The sequence below is a fragment of the Phodopus roborovskii genome, unplaced genomic scaffold (assembly GCF_943737965.1).
Source record: "Phodopus roborovskii unplaced genomic scaffold, PHOROB, whole genome shotgun sequence".
Lineage (NCBI taxonomy): Eukaryota > Metazoa > Chordata > Mammalia > Rodentia > Cricetidae > Phodopus > Phodopus roborovskii.
This window is the reverse complement of record NW_026126447.1, coordinates 12,244,061-12,265,837: the sequence shown is the minus strand read 5'-3', so window position 1 is coordinate 12,265,837 and position 21,777 is coordinate 12,244,061. Positions and strand designations below refer to the sequence as shown.

At 37.2% G+C, this 21,777-nt stretch overlaps 1 long non-coding RNA gene across 1 annotated transcript in view; it reads left to right on the top strand.

Moving 5' to 3' along the window:
* LOC127224839 (uncharacterized) overlaps nt 1-21,777 on the top strand; it is a 235,665-nt gene that overhangs the window by 60,677 nt on the left and 153,211 nt on the right. Inside the window, exon 2 of the long non-coding RNA XR_007834743.1 lies at nt 8,719-8,820. This is a non-coding gene — a long non-coding RNA (uncharacterized LOC127224839). The remainder of the gene's footprint in view (nt 1-8,718; nt 8,821-21,777) is intronic.

Here is a 21,777-nt window from a genome sequence, read left to right as displayed (position 1 = left end):
CTAGAACTTCTGTCCTTTTAGATCTTTTTGAAGCTACAGTCCACCACACCCAAACACTACCTCATCAGAGCATGTCAGATCAGCATGCTTTCTGTGCTTTGAACACAGCAGACCATGTTGACTTCCTTGTGTGTTGCTTACTGCAGCAGTTGACAGCAGTGGTCTCTTTTGTGTTAGGTCACTGTTCTTAATGGTTTGGGACTCCACTCTGTGAATTACCTACACAGAGAAAGCAAATCTACTTTATTCTCTCTGTTTATATTCTTTTTCTGGCCTGATATCCAAAACTTGCATACTTGGGGCTTCCGTCATTGGGCTTTCTTTCCTAATTGTATTTCCTACTTCGTTGATAGCATTTTCTTCCTTACTGACTTCCAAAATCATGGTTCCACATATGTTTTTTCATTTGAAATTTGCGATTCTGCATCAAACTTTCTGATGTCTACATCTGAAGCAAAATAAGCAGCTTGAAATTGGCAAGTTCATAATGGCTCTTAATCCCCACCCCTGCTCACCCTGGCTTAATTCCCTTCTCCCATAAATGCTTCTTCACTCTCTGTTTTCATTTGCTCAGTGAAAAGTCTATAATTTACCTATCATTCCTGAGACTTCACATAGAATTTTTTCAAAGCATATCCTAGACACCTGCTGTCTGCTTGCTTCTGCTCTCTTCCACCTCCTATTCATATAGTTCCTCTTTGTCCTGATAGCAGTTTCCCAGTATTTCTTTGCTTTTCATTTTTTACCATCTTCAAGATGCCTCTCAACATCTAGCCAGAATCTTCCATCAGTTTCATATTCAAATAACCAATTCATTTTCAGTATTGTTTGGAATCAAAGTCAATGTCTCCAGTTTCTCAAAGAAGCCATGTAATTTTTCTGACATATCACTTAATCCTCTAACACTATTCCTTCACCATTTGAGTCCCATACTGCTTCGCAGTCTACTGACTGGGAATGGTTCCATTGACATAGTGCTTTCCAGGGAAATCTACGGGCCTGTGGTTAGAACTCCAGAACCCTTCTAAAAATTCATAACTTCAGAACTAGAAAGGCAGGGACCTGATTACTAACCAGGAATTTTAGATGGTCAATGATCTCCATGTTTAGTCAATGTTCCTTTATAAAAATAATAAAATAGAGAATAATTGAAAAAAGGAACTAGATCTTGATATTTGTCTCTCACTGTCACACACCCAAGCTAGTATACATGTGCACCTATGTTTTGTGACAAGAATTTTCCTGCAGAGATATAATGTATATATTTATATACCACAGATAGGGAACCCATGAGAGACCAAAGTACAGCTACCACCAAACTTAAATGATAAGTTTTATTGGTGTTACTTACAGGAATATGGGTAAGGGTTTACTTACAGGGACAGGAATAACTCAAAGACAGTTGCCTCACCAATGCCCATCTTAGCATGTTCACAGCTCATGGAAGCTGGGAACCTGGAGTACACTACACAGCCTGCAGGCAGCTCAACAGATTGGAGAGTGTCCTTTCCAGGTCCATTGTTGGTCTCAATGTCTTGATGTAGCTCAGCTAGTTTCTGCTTTGTCAAGGCAGCTGCTCTGGTCTGAGAGTCATCTTGGCAACTCTATTGCTTTGTGAGTCTTCCTAGAAAATCAGCTTCCTTTGGTGTGATGTGGTTTCTCAGCTTTTATTGTTTACTAGGACTGTGGGGGGGGGTCTAAGGAATATTGTCAGTTTCAGGGACTTCTTGGAGTTCTTTGGGTTATTCACCTTCTGGTTTAATGAGTGTCACTGCAAGATGGAATATTTCAATCTGAGCAAAAACTGGTATGCAACAATATATATATATATATATATATATATATATATATATTCACCCATATAAGCAACATATGCACAAAAATAGCATATAATGAACCCACACAATACCATACACACAAAAGAAGGAAAATAATAAAAAATTGTCTATATATACTTTTACAACCTGTTGTTCATGTGGCCTAAGGAATTACCTAACCCAAAATCAAAAGGCACAATCCCTCCCCAGACCTTGCTTGTACTCTTATGCTGATATCCCTTTCTCCTTCCCAGTTAGTGCTATACTATATAGATGCAACTTATTTTTCTCTTTTAATTTTTTCATTCTCTGCTATAATTAAAATCCTATATACTGCTGATTAAATATCTCAAATCTAGCTTGTTCAAAGTAAGAAAATAAATCCTAACAGGACACTCAACATTTGCAGACAGTAGTTCCACCCTTTAGTGTTACCGTGGTGGTAATGTTTTCACTAATGCTTTACTTTGGACACATTTCTTATCATCTCAGGACCAAGGGACACGAAGTGAGTAGGCTTAAAAGACAGTCTAGCTCTGTGATGTTTGCCCTGAATACCAATGCAGGAAACATGCGATACAGCAACATGCCACGAGAGGGCACTGTGGGACCTCTATATGGTGTGAACTTTTCCAACATAGCATTGCAACAAAGGCTTTCAAAACTCAAACTACAAAAAATATTTTGCTGATGTAGTTAATGGTTTTGCTTCATGTCGGGGGGGGGGAAGGAAAAACATCCTTTTGGGTTGAAATTATAATAACAGTGGTGAAGATACACATTTTTCAGAGAAAATATACATTAATATCCATTAAAATACAATCCTCAATCTCTGTCATATATTTAAATGTTAATTAAAATGGCTCTGAGGTATAATTTTCACCTAATAAATTACATTCATATAATATAGCAAGTTTCATATTTAGTATATGATGAATTGCTGGAAGAACTATGAATTGATTTAATATTCAATGGAAAAATATCAGACTAACCTTATTAGTAATTGAAAATGGATGTTGTTTTGTCCTTTGACCTCCCCCTCCACACTTACATAATTTTTTTTCTACGTGTGTACTCCACATAAAACTGCATTCATCCGAAGTTATAATTTGTTTTAAAAAGAATCAAATCAGTTGTGTGGGAAGAAAAGGGTTTTTGGTATATAAAAACAAAACAAAACAAAAAAAAAAACTGGATAATTAAGATGCTTTTTATATACCGATAAATGTTTCAAATAAACATATAATAAAATGAAAGCCTTGGGTAAAGCATGAAAATTTTAAAGAGGAAGCAGAAACAGGAGTGTGTGTGTGTGTGTGTGTGTGTGTGTGTCTGTCTGTCTGTCTGTCTGTCTGTCTGTCTCCCTGATGGGAGATGTCATTCTGTAAATATGTTTCTCATACTGGTTAATGAATAAAGCACTGTTGGCCAATAGGAAAGCAAGATAGGCGGGACTAGGAGACAAGGAGGAGAGAGGAAGTAGTAGGGAGGAGTCAGTATATAGGGACCAGGGAGAGCACAATGCCAGCCCCTCTCCAGTAAGATGAGACCACGTGGAAATACTTAGATTGGGGCTAGCGTGGCAGTGGGACCAGACCAGTGGTGGGGAAAACTTACCTGTACATCTCCCTGTATGTCTTTGTATTCCTACACAGATGATTTGTCCTGGTGTATTGACAGGAGGAAGATCAATGCTGGAAGATAGAGTGGAAGTGAAATTTGCCCCTATAATCCATTCTGTGTCACATAAATTTGTAGATCATTAAAATTTATTATCTGGCCACATAAGCAAATTAGTATTTTTAATTAATACAAGAGGAAAAGCTTGGTTTAGCCATTGAAAAGTATTATGAATTCAACTTTTAATTATATTCCATTAGTCAAACAAATGCATTAGGTGGATGGAAGTGTGTGTTGGACCTGTAATGCAATTCTGTTGGTAGAGTTGTTGTCTGGTGTGCACAAAACTCTTGGTTTGGGCTTCAGCATTACATAAACCATGTTGAAATTAGGATAACAGTGGCAAAGGGTGGGGGCATATTCCTGTAACCCCAGCACTTGGGAGTTAGAGCTAAAAGGGATCTACTGAAGAGCTGGCAGTGATCGACTGCTAAGAGCACATACTTGTTAGCTATGGTATCTGCCTCCTCAAGGAACAAACTGCTATGCAGTGTTCCTGGTCCCCTGGAAGAACAAGTTAAGAACGATCAGCTTTCTTCCCCATATGCAATGGTTAATCCTGATTGATTGGCATTTTGTGGGGAGCCCTAGAATCACTAGGACAGGAGCCTCTGGCCACAGCTGTTAGGTTGATTAAGGTGAGAAGAGCCTGGCTCAATGCAAGGGAAATCACTAACTGTGAAGGATCATGCAACATTCTCCACCAGCGCTTCTAACTCTTGCCATTAAAACTCCCCATCATGAAGGGTGAGCCAAAACACATACTTCCTTACATGGCTTTTGATGCATATTTTCCCCAGCAACAGGAGAAACAATAATACAGAAAATTGGTACCACAAGTGAGTCTGTTGCTCTTCTAATAGTCAACATGTGGTTCATATGTCTTTGGAAGCAATTTGAAGAAGGAATGTTCTATGACAAGACTTTTCCTGTAAAAACACATTCCACATGTCTATTATGCCAAATAGAGAGGCCACAACAGGCCAAAGTAAGATAGCACCTAAGTCCAATGAGATGAAACAGTGAGTTTTATTGTGGTTACTTATAGGAATATGGGAAATGGGTTACTGATATAAGCAGAAATGACTCAAGGACAGCTGAATCACCAAAGCTGGCCTCAGCACTTATGGCAGCTCACAAAAGCTGCTAAACCTGAAGCACAGTATATAACCTGGATTAAAGAGCCTTTTTGTGGAATACAATGTTTCAATATTTGAGGAGACTGCTACAGACAGCATGAGAAATCATCAAAGGCTTGAGAACTTTGAGCTAGAAACATCTTAGAGTGCTGTTAGCAGACCTTACATCAGAGTGGTATATTAGAAGACAAAAATGCTTCCAGAAATGTGGACAGTGGATACTTGGTTAGAATGGTTTCAGATATTAGCCATGAAAAGGGCTTGGTGTACCATGCCCATGTCTTAAGAGTTTGAATAAGGCTGTATTTAATGCAAATGATTTTTTCTGTTGAAAAACTTCTAAAACATCACAGTATTCAAGGTGTATTATGGTTGCTACCTGCTGCTCTCATCCATATCTAAAGTTGTGAGTGCTAAAAGAGAATGGAAAGATAAGAAAAATATGGTTTTGCATGGAACAGTGGGTGAGAAAATATATAGCTTAGGATGAGAATGTAGACATTAAAACATCTGCCTGTTAAAGAGAATCTATTCTGCAAGACCCCACCCACCAAACACTTTTGTCTTATGAAAATATAAATTTTTGAGTAAGGAAAGCCTAAATTAAAATAGCCACTGAACAGTTTCCCTGCTCCTCAAAATCAACTATCTTGGAAAGAATCTTCTAAAGTCATCACATAGATTTTGATGCAACTCATTGCAGGGAGCTTAAGCCAGACAGTGAACAGCATCATCATCACCTAGGCAAACATGTCTTCAGAAGCTACTGAATAAAGCTGTGGTGAAGATTCCCCAGTTGTAATGAGGAAACCACAATACTAAGGAAATACAGTGCATTTGGCCCACATAAGCCAAATTTGCTATAGACAGATCAATCCAAGAGGCCAGGCTACCTTAGCCTCTTGGAGCCCAGATTATTCTATCTTGAACTCCTGATGTGTAATGTGGAGCTGGAGAATTTGGTATTTGTCCTGCTGGGTGTGACTATTGCTTTGATCCAATTTTTTCATTGCTCTCTGCATCCCTCAGTACTGAGGATGGAATGCTTACTCTGGACCATTGTGCACTGAAATTATATAACATTTTGACTGAACAGTTAAGGGATTTCCTTGACCCTAAAATGAGCCTTAGATTTTAGACTTTTAAACAACTGTTGGGACTGTTAAAGATTCAGGGGACTGTTAGAGTTGGACTGAAGAGATTGTGCATGCTGATGTTACTATGAATCTACTGAGCCCAGATAAACCTTCCTTCCTCAACCTAGTTTTGTCAGGTATTTTGTCACGGGAATGAGAAAAGCAACTGATACATTATTGCTTTATTGCTATGAAGTGTGAGCTTTCTAGGAAAGTGTATCAGAGATGACAGGAGATGAATCATCCTTAGCAGAGGGAAGTCATGGAAATGAAGGTTAGAAAAGGCATGGTTTATTGAAGACATTATGGAGTTCAGCATTCTAAAGCTTTCTGTATCTGCTCATTTGAGAGGCAGTTCTGCCACTAGTACTGATGTAGTGAAACTGTTAGTAGTGGGTGCTTGGAGGCCTCTATTGCTGTCGCCTGAGGAGGTGCTGAAGCATGTGTGATCATTTCCATTATACAGTTGATTATTTAGAGAACTAACAAATTTGGGTAATTTGTTTACATTTTTTTTAAATCTTTATTTATTTTTTCTTATTTTACATATCAAACCCAGTTCCCTCTTCCTCCCTCCCTCTCTCCCACCCACCTGTGCCCCCCCAACCACCCTCCCAGCCCATTCCCTCCACACACTCCACAGGGAGGGTGGTGCCTTCCAGGTCAACAAAATCTGTTAAGTCATTTGAATAGAGACTAAGCCCTCCCTCCTGCCTCTAGGTTAAGGGAGTATCTCTCCATGGAGAATGTGCTCCCAAAGTTCTTTTGTGCACCAGAGATACATTCTGGTTCCACTGTCAGGGGTCCCTTAGACTGCCCATGCCTTCTAACTGAGACCCATGTTCAGGGGCTCTTAGTCATTCCCATGCTGGATTCCAAGCTATCAGTCTGGGGGCACATTAGCTCCTCCTTGTTCAGGTCAGCTATCTCTGTGGGCTTCTGCAGCCTGGTCTTGTCCTCCCTCTCTGCATCTGGATTCCAGTGTGGGTCAGTGTTTCGCTGTGGGTGTCTGCTTCTGTTTCCATCAGCTACTAGATGAGTTAGTTTACTTTTTTTTTTTTTTTTTTTTTCATCAGGAAGGAAACCTAGATCTGGCTTTTGATTCCTTTCCTCTTCCCTTCAGCACACATAAGAATGAAGAATGGTCTCTGTCTCTCTTTTGTCTCACCTTCTATCCCTTTGATGTGCTTTACTAATGCAGAAAAGAGTGCAGATGGACCTCATCAGCAACCCCCCAACCTCTCTGGCATTTGGGCTTCAATGTGTTGTCTCAAAGGAAACTTGTTGGAAGGGTGAAGATTGTGCTTTGTGATCAGCACCCATCTGACTTTGTCATCTTATTTTACCTGGGATCCTATGTCAAAGACTACTGTTCCACCTCAGAAGGTCCCTATATATATTTTTCTGAAATAACATTAATTCCTTCCCTGACATTCCATTCAGCCTGAGCCAGGACAGTCCACAGGGGTAATTTCGCTAATATAGACATATTTATGTAAACAATTTCTTTAATAGGCTGTCAGTAACTTATCATAATTTGAAACTGCCTTTTGCTTTTATATAGCACTAAGTCAATGTGTCAACATTATTGTTATTGTCTAAGTGAGATCTGATAGAATTCTACTATGGGAGGAAACAGGAACAGGGAAACTTAAGGGATAAAAGAAGGTTTAAGAATGAAATCAGAGAGAGAGGGAAACACACACACACACACACACACACACACACACACACACACACACACAAAAACAACATCCTTGAATTATAAAAGTGACTCGGAAGAGTGAAAAAGTAGTTGATTTTGAAGTGGAATTTTATAAGACAAGGGGTCCTTTTCTAAAGATACCACATTTCATAAACACCCAAAAGTAATTATTAAGTAATCAGTACCAGGTGAATTGAGAAAAAAAATTCTAGATGGCTGCCAGAAGTCAGTGTTTGAAGTACGGATGTAGAGCGTTCTCTTATAGAAGGTAATACCAGAATCAGATGGTAATGCAGACAACCCAACCAATTCCTGTCAAGTCAGGCAGCAAGTGGTAAGGGAATGTTGTAAGTGGGTCATGCAGGAGTGTAATTTAGCATGTAGGATGACCGACCGAGAACATCAATAATTAGTCAGCACATGGCAAAAGCCCCTGAGACTCATTCAGAAACAAATGCAAGAAGGCAAAGATTTAAAACAAACAACAAATAGATCCCCCCACAAAAAAAAAAAAAAAAAAAAACACTCTGAAAAATCAGATGTGTTGCTGCTTTCTCTGATGTACATTCAGTGTTCCTCACTGTGATGACACAAGATGTATGTCCCAAGGCAGTGAAGATCAAGTGGTTTTAGTAGTGATCAGTAGACTATCCTGCCTGACATCTTTCATTCACACAGTTGGTCAACTTAAAGGTTTTGCTAAGCCTATAACTTCCTAATGTGTTCACAACAAGTTTCACAACAATGAGACAGTAGTCTTTACAGTATCTCTCATAATGAAGTAATGGGGTTGGAGAGATCAAGGAAAGCTGTAGGAATTGTGTGAGGATACCAGTATCATCAATATTCCTTTCCATAGCAAAAATGTAAATATTATCCTTAAAATTTGCTTCATTTGAGGTTTGAAAATATATTTGAATTTATAGTCTTTAAATGCATATAAACTTGCTTCTTGAATTAGTATATCACTTACTGAAACCAATTGGGTATGAATGATTGCACTGAAGTAGTAATATTTTACAAGAGCCATTTTATAGAAGATAAAATATAGATGGTCCCTTGACACAGGTGCAATATTAACCATTGAGGTGTAACTTTTAGAGGTCAAGAGTTCACACCATTCCTTTTGTGTTGAATATTCTGATAAATGAACATCTCATATGACAGGAAAATAATATAATGAGTATTTTATTAACTTTGAGAGGAAATAAAAAGATGAATGACATTATATTTTGTTCCAGCTTGAAATAAAAGGCAAGCAGTTCCTGGCCTGTGAAACCCCAGTATGAGCCTGTCAGTATGCTGGCCCCAGTGCTGAGGGACATCATGGGTTTTGATTCCAGGTGAGTTGAGTGTGTCTAATATGGCCATGATTCAATGTTGCTTCTGTCCATCATTATTTTACAGAATTTATACTGAAGTTTCACAAACACAATTTATTATTGAAACACGTCATTTCTCAACCACTGTGTGTGTATGGGGGGTGTTGCCTCTTAATCTGTTGCCTCCAGTTGGGAACCTTTTACTCCTTCTGGGTTGCAATGTCCAGTGAAATTATATGAGGATTTGTACACAGTCGCATTGGATCTTGTTAGGACATATTCAGTGATTATCCCTGGGTGGCTAGTCCTATCTTTTCTTCATTTTTTTCTTTGATGGGGGCAGGGAGGGTGCATTGGAGGGATCAGTCTAAGAGAGATGGGAGGTGGCTGGGAGGATTGGAGGGAGGGGAAACTGAGGTTGGAGTGTGATGTATCAGACAAGAATAATAGTTAAAGAAAATGAGAAAGCGAGAGAGAGAATTGTCCTTTTAAAATCCTATCATGTGTATACAATCAATGCATGCTTTCCCCTCATAATTTTAAATGGCATGATTTGTAGGAACATGTAGATTTAAGGCAAGGGTCAAAATGCCTAAACAACAAGGAAAGGTTATGATTACATACCTGCAGAAGTAGAGAGTAGTGGTGGTTGTTTCTAGCAATGGTCCATGGTACCATACCATACCTTTTAACAATAGATGCTACAAGGCTGATTGCCACAGTGGCAACAAATTTTATCACTCACAGAATAGACAAAACAAACATGCAAATTGCTCAATTACTCAAAAGACTCCTTTATTTCTGATTTTAATTACAAAAGTTCTGAACTCTGACACGTAATCATGATCCCCTTAGCTAAAGTATACAATGGTACAGAAGGATCAGCATGAATGTTTTGTGAGCTAGAGCCACAGACTACTGAGTTAGGAAAGGGAAAACTGATATTAACAATTTAAAGTGTTATATACTTTGTAAGACCTGTGTTGCAATCTTTAAAATTCTTCAGTTTTATGTGTAACTCCCATTGATTTACAGCTTTAACCATTTTCAAGTTGAAGAAAAAAGAAACTATCAAGTATACTATGGTCATGGTTATGGAAAGATATAAAGTACACTGTAAGGACTTGATCTGTTTGTCAATTATTTTAATGCCTCTCTCTTCTGCTACGGTAATTCTATATGTAGTGAATGGAGGTCAGATGATAATTAAGAATGTCTATAAGGACTAAAATGATAGGGTGTTTCTTAGAGTCTGTTTTAATGGCATTGAAAATTAGGAACATTCCAAGAACTTATAGAATTTATAGAGGTTTTTTTCTATAGTAGAAATCTATAACAATTAAAAACACTTGGTTTTAAAAAATGATTTCACAATGAGAAGTAACAAGAATATTTATAAAGGAGAAAACTGAGAATTTTAATTATTTTCCCATGTATGAAAGAAAAAAAGTGGCAAAGGGGTAAGTATGGTAAATTGATTTTAATGCCATATAAATGATACAATAGTATATGTTTATAATATGATTATACTATATACTCTATAGTATAGTTATATATAATCATGTCATATATGATTATATGTGATTTTATATATATATGTATATATATATATATAGTTGATATGTATTGATAATTTTCTATAACCAAAGGGCGACTTTATTTAGAAAATTCAGTATGAAATTTATTTATAATTAAAAGAGTAACTTTAATTTCTAGAGACACTAAAAAGATTTTCAAGAATTGCAGCAAACTGATGTATTTCTATATAAAATCAATATATATTCACATTATTTTGTAATAAGAAAACATAACTTCTTTTTATGTTAACAAATGTTACTATTCAGTTACTGTGTAAATTCTACAAATATTAAACAGAATGTGGGTAATATGTACATTATATTTACATATATTGTATGATTTTTGATTGTTGGGAGATTATAGAATAAGTGATATCTGTTGCATAAATGTGAATATTAATATATGTTTTAAGCTTGTATAAAGTATTCCCGAGATTCAAATTCTCTATTTCACTTTTCCTGTGTATTTCATCTCCTTGTCTATGTGTAGTATGAGGTTGAACCTGTGCATCCGTAAAGACTGTCTTATGAGTCTCAGTGTGTGTGTCTGTCTGTCGTGCTTTCTGAATGTGTCTGTCCCTAACAAAAGGCTTTTTCCTATACTTATTGAACAGCCCAGGAAATCTCACAAGAGTTACTTTATGGAAATCTTTAACACATAGTTTTGTGAGGGATTAAGTCAATGACTCTAACTGACCCAGATAACATTGTACTCTAATAGCAATGTTTATCAAGCAATACCTGTATGTTGCAATCAACTACTGCATTGGAAAAAAATTTTTTTTTAATTTTCTTTAACATATCAATCCCAGTTCCCTCTCCCTACTTCCCTCCCTCCCTCCCTTCCTCTTTCCCTCTTCCCCCTTACATGCACCCCGACCAACCTCCCCTCCCACCACTCCCACTCCACATGTAGGGTGATGCCATCCAGGAGGCGTCATCTAAACCTGTCAAGGCATATGAAGTATGGATAGAACTTCTCTCTTGTCTCTAGCTTAAGGGAGTATCACTCCATGAGGGATGTGACTGCAAGGTCCTTTTGTGCACCGGCAATACATCCTGGTTCCACTGTCTGAGGTCCCTTAGACTGCTCAGGCCTTCTAGCTGAGACCCATGTTTAGGGGTTTTGAGTCAGGCCCATGCTGGATTCCCAGCTATCAGTCTGGTGGCCCGTTAGCTCCTACTTGTTCAGGTCAGCTGTCTCTATGTGTTTCTGCAACCTGGTATTGTCCTCTCTATCTCTGTATTTGGATTCTAGTTCGACTCTATGTTTAGTTGTGGGTATTTGCTTCTGTTTCCAACAGGTACTAGATGAGGGTTCCATGATGGTGGATAAGTTAGTTGTTGATCTCATTATCAGGGAAGGGCATTTATGGTAGCCTTTCCACTAATGCTCAAATTGTTAGATGGAGTCAGTCTTGTAGGTCTCTAGACATTTCTTTAGGTTCAGTTTTCTCTTCAAACATATAATGGCTCCCTCATTTATGCCCTCTCTCTCTCTCTCTCTCTCTCTCTCTCTCTCTCTCTCCTCTCTCTCTCTCTTAGTACCCAATATCTTTTCTGTCTTCTATTCTTCCCCTGACTCAATATTCCTAGTCCCATGTGCTTTCCTCTCCTCCCCTTCTCTTTCTCCTACTTTCCTCTCCCCTCACTGCCCCCTCCCCACTCCACATGTGCTGTGGAGAACTTGTCCCTTCCCCTTCTGTGAGGGACCTTATATGAAATCTCTTAGAATCCACCTTGTATCCTAGTTCCTATGGCGGTATGAATTATAGGCTGGAGATCATTTGTTCTAGGTCTAAAATCCATATATGAGTGAGTACATACCATGTTCCTATTTTTGTGACTGGGTTACCTCATTCTGAATGCTTCTTCAAGTTCCATCCACGTGCCCACGTGGAGTAGTATTCCATTATGTAGATGTGCCATGTCTTATTTATCCATTCTTTAGTTGAGGGGCATCTAGGTTGCTTCCAGGTTCTTGCTATTACAAATAGTACTGCTACGAACATAGTTGGGCACATGTCTTTGTTGCATAGATGCAGAGTATTTGGGTATATGCCTAAGAGGGGGATTGCCAGGTCCTGTGGTAAATTGATTCCCATTTTCCTGAGGAACTGCCATACTGATCTCCAAAATGGCTGTACAAGTTTGCACTCATTTTTTAAAGGTTTCTTTCCTCCTGTTTGCTGTTTTCTGCAAAGTATTATCAACACATGTGCACTAGACTTGGAATAGGAACATGGAAGGATGAATAACTTAAGGTTATAGCTATGGTTTAGCTTAAGTTTACAAGTTGATTACATGGAAAATTCAATGCATTTAAGGTTGCTTGTTCATTGTTCCCTTAAAGACAGATTAAACAAACAGATCAAATGCAAATAGGATAGCAGTCATAAGCTTTAAATGACCTAAATGTAGGTAATTTATGCATTTTTGTCTGTCAGGTCCAGCAAAAGATTTAGTTTCTTAGAATATAAGAGATATTTACATAGTATTTCACCATCATATTTCAATGTACAATATCTGATGCAATTATTGCTAAAAAAAAAAAGTCATAGTATTGACTATGTTGCCTTAAAAAAACAAAAAACAAAAAAAAAACCCCTGAAGTTTTCTTGTGTTCTGCTGGCTTGTCTTTCAGTGACTGCTTATATTGCATTTCTATGGCACATGGGTATACATTTATGTGTATTATCATAAACCAACATTACTGAAAACCCTGGTAACTAGTTCTCTCAAATGCCTATGTTCCAGTCTTCCCCAGAGACAGTTACCCATTTGAATATTACAGTATTTTCTTGTCTATATTCTATATTTGACTTAAATTTTTCAATTTACAATTATTCAAATTACATTGCATTTTTTTTGTTTTTTGTTTTTTTCACCAAAGACTTGCATACTCTCAAGTCCATAACCTTAACCTTAACCAAACTCTAATTTTGTATTACCCCGATATTAGAAATTTATAGTTATATTAAGCTTTCGTTCTCCAATGTTGATTGCTTTAAAAAGTAAAGTATCCTTTCTCTTGAATACTCAATGCATGTACCAGTTTTTAGGAATACTTACTCAGATTTCTTTAACTATAGGTAGTCTTGTAGCTCTGCTTCTTGTCACAAAACTTATGTTGTTTTATTTCTTCAGGACTGACTCCTGCCCATTTTGATGAGGTTCTTGAACATGTGAACTATCGATCAAATGTATGTCTACTATTAAATTCTGACCCATATTATCCTAAATTGAAACAGTACAAGAGATACACAGGCTAAAATTTCAAAACAACTCACACCCCCCAAATTGCGTATGTCTAAAGAGGTACAAGAGGACCATGCTCATCACACTGATCTCTACTTAAACTATTAAGAAAACAAACTAATTCTTCTTAAACTATAATCTCTAAATACTTCACATCCTCTCCTTCACTATACCTCCATCTATCTCTTACTTATTTCTTCTCCTTCTCTCCCTTCCTTCCTCTATTTTTCTACACCGTCCATGAAGAAATACAAATAGACCATGTTCCTCAAACAGTTCTCCATCTTCTGATTCCAAATTTAATTATAAGTAAAGTTAATCCTCATTATAATGTCATTAGAAACATCATTTTTTTTTCTGCCCTTTTTTGGCATCAGGTCTGGGAAAGCACGTAGAAGAATGTTAAATATGACCCATCCAGACGGGATATACCATTTTGTACTGAATACACACACAGCTGAATTTGTGTGCAAGTTACACTGATATAATTTCCCTTACTTTTTGTATCATTAGTAAGCAACTTTTGAAAATAATTTATTATGTGCTCATCTATATATCTTTCCAACATTTACTTGATAAATATGAAAAATCAGTCATTCATAGTGGAATCTAGAAGGATAGCAGAATACATGCAATAATGATGGTAGATGTATTCTGTAAATATGTTTCTCATACTGGTTAATGAATAAAGCACTGTTGGCCAATAGGAAAGGAAGATAGGAGGGACTAGGAGACAAGGAGGAAAGAGGAAGTAGTAGGGAAGAGTTAGCTGTAGAGACTGGGGAGACCAGGTACTGGCCCCACTCCCCGGTATAATAAGACCATGTGGAAATACTGAAATTAATAGAAATGGGTTAATACTTAAGACAGAGCTAGCCGATAAGAAACTAGTACCTGGCCACAGGATTATATCAAATACAGAGTTTCTTGTGTTAATTGGGGCTGGCGCGGTGGAGGGACAAGACCAGCGGCAGCCGGAAAAACCTTACTCCTTACACAATATGTGAAAATTGTGAGATTTAGATATTGTAGCTCATTAATTGGGCTTCAATACTTACTCTGTAATGTAGAAAAACCAAAACTTAGAGAATGCTATTCCCTACAGGCCTCTGGTCTTTAATTTACTCATAAGTTATGTATTGTCTTATTTAAATCAACTAATATAAGTAAAAGACTTTTATCAATTTTCAAGTATTATACATTTTAAGCAAACACTTTTATTGTAATTCAAAAGGATAGGCAGGTTGTCTAAAATTCAAGTTTAGAGGAAAAAATGGCTGACATAAATTAATTGTAATTTAATGAAAAGATATGTAGATATGTGTCCTTGGTTGAGCTTGAAAGGAAGAAACTGATTAATTAGATTCGATATTTTTTAAAGATTTGCTTTTATTTCCAGTGTGTGTGTGTGTGTGTGTGTGTGTGTGTGTGTGTGTGAGCCAATTGATGTGGCTGCTAGAAACCAAGTGTGGGTCCTCCCATAAAGCAGCATGCATGTTCTCTGAACCACTAAGCCATATCTCTAGCCCAAAACTACTGAATTAGATACTAAATTTCTTTGCCTGTTATTGTTTTGTATGTGATTTAAGATTTTCCACCAATGAAATTAAAAATGGTAGCACATGCCTTTAATCTCAGCACTGGCAAGGCAGAATTTGAGGTTTTCCTGATCTACATAGCAAGTTCCAGGCCAGAGAGAGCTATGTAGTAAGACCTTGTCTCAAAAGTAAAATAGAATTGAGTTATTATCCATTCTAATGGGGTTAGGAGCCAGAATATTCTCTGGGTTTTCATTTCTCTCTTATTTCTTTCTTTTTTTTTCTTTTACTTTATAGCATTATATGCCTTTATTTTCCTCCCTGCAGTGAAATCTTTTTGTGGTGATATAAAGCCTTTTCAGAAAGGTGTTTATGAAGATGTTTTCCTCCTTCTCACTTAATGTATGTGGGCTGCCCATTAAGTCAGCTGGGGATCAATGGTTCATAAGAGTCTCTCTCCTCTTAGAAAAAGAAATTCATCCCTGCAGAAAACCCCAGGATAATGACATAAAGTAATTCCTTTTCATAAAATCCTCTCAAAAAATAACTGTGATCTGAAAATTAAAGGCACATGATGTTAAGACGGAATTGACTCATTGATCTGGAAATTAATTCCAGCCACATATTAACCACTCCATGATCTCAAATTTCAGCTCCAGATATCATGTAGGAGTAAAGATTATTCATCGTTACCAACAATTATAGTCATGTTAAGCTTAGGCATTGGAAATGTATTTCCTGTTATAAATATTTTGCATAATATAGCAAAATACAGAAAAAACCATGTGATGATGCAGAGTGTTTTTCACATAGTGGGTGCTACAGTCCTTCAAGAATACACATGTAGAATAAATTAAGGTCATTTTGTTTTTGGTCATATTCAAAACAAAGTAACATGGTAAAATTATGGTGAATTATATTCTAGTAACCAGATGAGGTTTCCTGTGTCCTTTACTCACACAGTGAGAGAAAATGTAAATAGTCAGCAAGTCACCTGGGGATAAAATGAGACAAGATACCACAGACTTTTTAATAGCTAAAGAAATTTGAAACTGATCAAAACATAGTAAAGTCTATTATGACCTGGAGAGATGGCTTGGGATGTAAGAGCACTTGCTACTCTTGCAGATGACCCAGGTTTGGATCATAACCACCTGTAACTCCAGTTGCAAGAAATCTAATGCCCTCTTTGGATGCCATGGATTTTTGCATTCTCATGTACATGTGACAACACAGGCACATCTTTATAAATTTAATTACAAGTGAAATTCTCAATAGAAGAATCTAAAATGGCTGAAAGACACTTAAGAAAGTGCTCAAATCCTTAGCCATCAGGGAAATGCAAATCAAACAACTATGAGATACCATCTTACTACTGTAATAATGGCTAAAATCAAAAACACTAAAGACAGTTTATGCTGGAGAGGAGAAAAGGGCACACTCCACTACTGGTGGGAGTGCAAACTCCATACAGCCACTTTGGAAATGATTATGGTGGTTCCTCAGGAAAATGGGGATCAGAAGCAGACACTTGCAGCTAAACATTGAGCCAAACTCCTGGAATCCAGTTTCAGAGAGGGAGGAGTGGTGAGCAAAGGGGTCAAGATCAGACTGGAGAAAAACTCAGAAACTGCTGACCTGAAGTAGTGGGAGCTTATAGATTACAGTCTGACAGCTGGGAAACCAGCATAGGCCTGGCCCACACTCCCTGAAGGTGGGTGTCACTTAGGAGGACTGGGCAGTCCATGGGTCCTCTGATAATGGATCAGTATTTAATCCTAGTATAAAAATGGACTTTGGGAGCCCATTCCACATATAGGGATACTCCCTCAGCCTAGATATGTGGAGGAGGTCCTGAGCCTTTCTTAAAATGATATGACAGACTTTGAGAACTCCCCATGGAAGGCCTCACCCTCCCTGGGGAGAAGAAAGGAGATGAGATGTGGGTTGGTGAGGAGAACAGGGGAGGAAGGGAGGGTGCGGGAACTAGGATTGGCCTATAAAACAAGATTGTTTCTATTCTCCCATTCTCTTTGTCCTAACTCCTTCTCCCCTCAACCATGCTCCCAATTTGTTCTTCTCCAGGGGACCATATATGTCTCTCTTAGTGTCCATTTGTTTCCAAGCTTCTTTGGCAGTGTGGATTGTAGGCTGGTAATCCTCTGCTCTATGTCTAATAATATCCATATATGAGTGAGTACATACAGTGTTTGTCTTTTTGTGACTGGGTTACCTAACTCAGGATGGTTTATTCTAGAGGATTTGTAATTCAAGGAAGTAAGAATGGGTAATGCAGAAAAAAGAACAATATGTGTCTTCCTTGTTTGGTCTTGAATTTTATTCCAAGATCATATTTGTTTTGTTTTGACTTTCCTCCAGTAATCCATGTGCTTTATACACTGCGAAGAAGCCTTACAAAATGTCCAGTTAAAAAAATTCATACAGTATTTTTCTAAATGTGGAAATATATGATATTTTCTATGATAGAGTATATAATACTATATGTAAATATGTGGAAGACCCAGTATGATTTAATGTCACAGACTAAACAAGTAAACCAACTTCTAAGGTATACTAAGTAAGATAAAATGAAGAAATTTCTCTCCCACAATTTTGAAATATATTAGTTTTCTAGAACACATTGCCCTAATGTCACAAATTAGGAGCCCTTTTAAGCATTAAAATTAATAATCAGTATTTTAAAGGAAGCATTTTTCCATCTATAGTAAACAAATAAAAAGTCAAACTTATGATTGCATGATACTGAATAAGGTATAGATGAACATGCAAAGTTTATGTAACATAAATGCTCAGGAACTTGCTTTACCTTTCAGAACAAAAGACAGAGCTTTGATTTCATAAAGCATTTTTACCAACTTTATCAAACATTTTCACTATATTAATCTAATAACTTAGAAATATAGTACAATAGAAACTTACAGAGAGACAGACAGACATACCCAGAGAGAGTGAGAGGTAGGCAGGCAGACACACACACACACACACACACACACACACACACACACAGAGAGAGAGAGAGAGAGAGAGAGAGAGAGAGAGAGAGAGAGTATTAAAAGGGAAATTATGCTGTAACAGAAAAAAGTGGCCCATTGCCAGGAGTGGGTCACTACTTTTGGAACTGCCTTGCAAAGTCCAATAGACCCCAAAATATTATAGGCAATTGTTGTTGTTCTTGGATGTCCCCTAAAACTTGATGGTAAGGTCCTATTACCGAGGATAGTCACAGAACATGGAGAACTTAAGCTAGTACTGACCTAGGAACTTTGTCCCTCTTTTCTAGATTTCATAGCACCAGAAGGTGCCATGTACAGTACTAGAGGAGAAAATAATCAGACATAAGCAGCTATGAAAGCTGAGAGCTACAATGATAAGTGACCTGGCAAGAACTGCTGGTATCTTAGTGGCATGAATGCGAAGGGAATAATAAACCACTTTCTTATTTCCCTTTAATTCTACTCCACCTTGGATGAAAGCTATACCTGGCACAATGTGATGGCCAAGAACCTACAACAGTACAGATAATAGGCCCCAGAAGAAAACCTCCTACTATTTAAACTGACTCCTAGTGACATGGTTTTACACATAGCTTCGGTTGCTGTTCTATCGAAGTAAAGAGACATTATGGTCATATCACCTTTTATAAAGGAATAAATTTAATTGGGGCTGGATTTACAGTTTAGAGGTTTAGTCCATTGTCATTATGGCAGAATATATGGCATGACACAAACAGACATTGCAAACAGGCATTGTGTAACAGTTAGCAGCTGAGAGTTTTCCATTCAGATAGGCAGGCAGTAGGCAAGAGGGTCTAGTTTGTGCATTTGAAAACTGAAACAGCACCAATTCCTAATGACCAAACTTTCAAATGTAGGAGTCAATGAAAACATTCCTACTCAAACTACCACATACATTGGCCAATGCTTCACTCCACCCTCATCTGAGATGCTTCTGTTTGCAGTAGGTGATGACTAACATAGAGAACCTGCAATTGGAAGACATGAAAATAAAAGACTACAGAATCTTCACCTGTGACTGGAACATACACACTGCATACCCTCCTCCAAAGATTCAAGATCATTGTAGAAGAGTAGCAAAAGAGTATAATTTCTAAACATTGTGGGTTACTAAAAGAATTATATCTTCTAGACACTGTAGACACCACTATGGTAACTCTTATAAAGAAAACATTTAATTGTGATAGCTCTCTTACAGCTTCAGAGTTTCAGTCCATTATCGTGATGGGTAGCATGGCCATATGCAAGCAGATGTGGTGCTGGACCTGAGAGTGCTACATCTTTCAGGTAATAGGAAGTCAACTGACAGTTACAATTAGGGAAGCTTGAGCAAAAGAGAGCTCAAAGCCTGCCCTCACAGTGACACACTTCCTCCAACAAGGCCACACCTAATAGTGCCACTTCCTTTGGGTTTTCTTTCAAACCAGCAAAGCAGGTAAGATGCACATGAACTCTCATTGGTGGTGACAGCATCCATAAAAATATGTAAGCCTGACCTGGATGAAATCCCAGCAATTATATTGAAACTGGGCACAAAAATAACCCTATCCTCAAGCTCACAGAGATCTACTTGCCTCTGCCTCCTGAGTTTTGGGATTAAAGATGTGCACCATTATTACTTAGTTAGGAGAGACACATTTAAGAGTATAGTCCATTGTAAAGTAAACATGTGGCCTGCATGCAAGAACATTTGAGCAGCACAAATTGTTTTTAATTTTTTTTAAGTTCAAAGTTGTACAAGAAAGACAATATATATTTGAGAAAAATCAAGGTGGGGGGGATGAATATGATCGAAGGAGGCTATACAAAATTCTAAAAGAACTAATAAGAAATGTGGCCAAAATAAGAACAAGGCATGGTACTGCAAACTGTGCTATGGTACTATATAAGATGAAGAACTCCAGGCCAATGTTGGCTACATAGTGGGACCTCTTCTCACAAAGAATAAAAATAACATTATATAGGAACGTTCCTACAGTTTTCAACTTTAATCAATTAATTGTGGATTAAACAATTAACACATTTCCTTACAGATAATACATTTTAGGAGTAGATTGAGATGTTTAAGACTGATTGAAAAAGTTGGGCCTTGTATAAAGATTTAAATTGCCTTTCTGCACACATTCCTTTGGCATAAAATAACAAACTAACAAAAACAACAAAAATATATGTCTCACAGAACGCATTTGTATTATGACACAGACGTTAGTAGGCAAGAACTGTAAGGAGTAAGGTTTTTCCTGCCCACTGCCTGGTCTTGTCCTGCCACCGTGCCTGCCCCAATTAACACACTGAGACTCTGTATTAGATATAATGCTGTTGGCCCATTACTTATTTCTTATTGGCTAGCTCTGTCTTAATTATTAACCCATTTCTATGTATTTCCACGTGGTGTTAGCAGCGAGAGGCGGCTGGTGGTTCTGACTTCTCCAGACTCTCCATCTTGACTCCCCTTACTACTTCCTCTTCCCGTCTATCTAGCTTTCCCATTGGCCAACAGTGCTTTATTCATTATCCAGTATGAGAAACATATATACAGACTGACATCTCCCATCAAAGAATTAAAGAAGGGGCAATGGAGTAATCTCAGATAGAAATAAAAGGAAAAAGATTAAAGAATATAGTCAATATTATGTGTTGGTATTTTAAATTTTTTAAATGGATAACATTCTCCTTTATCTTCTCAATACTAGAAAAAGAACATTGTTCTCAAATCATTACTATAAAAGTAATTATGCTTGGATTATCATAAAAGGTAAGCTAATATTCATGTACTTATTTAACATAGACTATCTTTAATGTTGTCTCTTAGAATATTAGACCTGAAATATCAAAATCTCAGTAGCTGAACTATCTGACCTAGCTGCTAGAGATGACATGCTGAATTAGAGCTCAGAGCATAAATGGATACACAGTCAATATATGCAGGCATCTTCTTATACAAAGATGCAAATTTCTGTTCAATGAACAGATGTTTTTATGTCACTTTGTATTGAAAATAATTGTCTCATACTTTACACATTAATCAAGAAGCAACTAGATAATAATAAATAATATAACACTTTGTGATCAAATTGTAGATTTGTGTTAATTTAAGTTCCCGTAACTGTTATATAATACCATATACAACAAAAACATGTATATATGCAATCGTTAGTGAAAACAGCAAATATGTTCCTAAAGTTAAAGCTATTGACATTCCATCTCCTATCGTAGGGTATTTTGAGATTACAGTAGACATAACTGATCAATTAAAATTTCACAAATTCTGTCACAAAAAGGAAAATGAACATCTCATTCCCTGGGAGATCCTTCTGTTTTTGATTCTGACTTGCTCATTTTCCTTGCTTCTGTTTGGTTTCCTGGGTATTATCCCTGGTAGTATACTTTCCTAGATTTCAATGTCTTCATTATTCTATGACTAAGATAAAACAACTTCCTAAAATATTTTTTAAAACTTGAGATTTATTGATATAAAATATTCATTCCTTTTTCCAAACTGTTTACTATAGTTAATTCATATGTGACTGCCATAAACTCATAGGTCCGCAATCATTGTTAGTTTTGAGA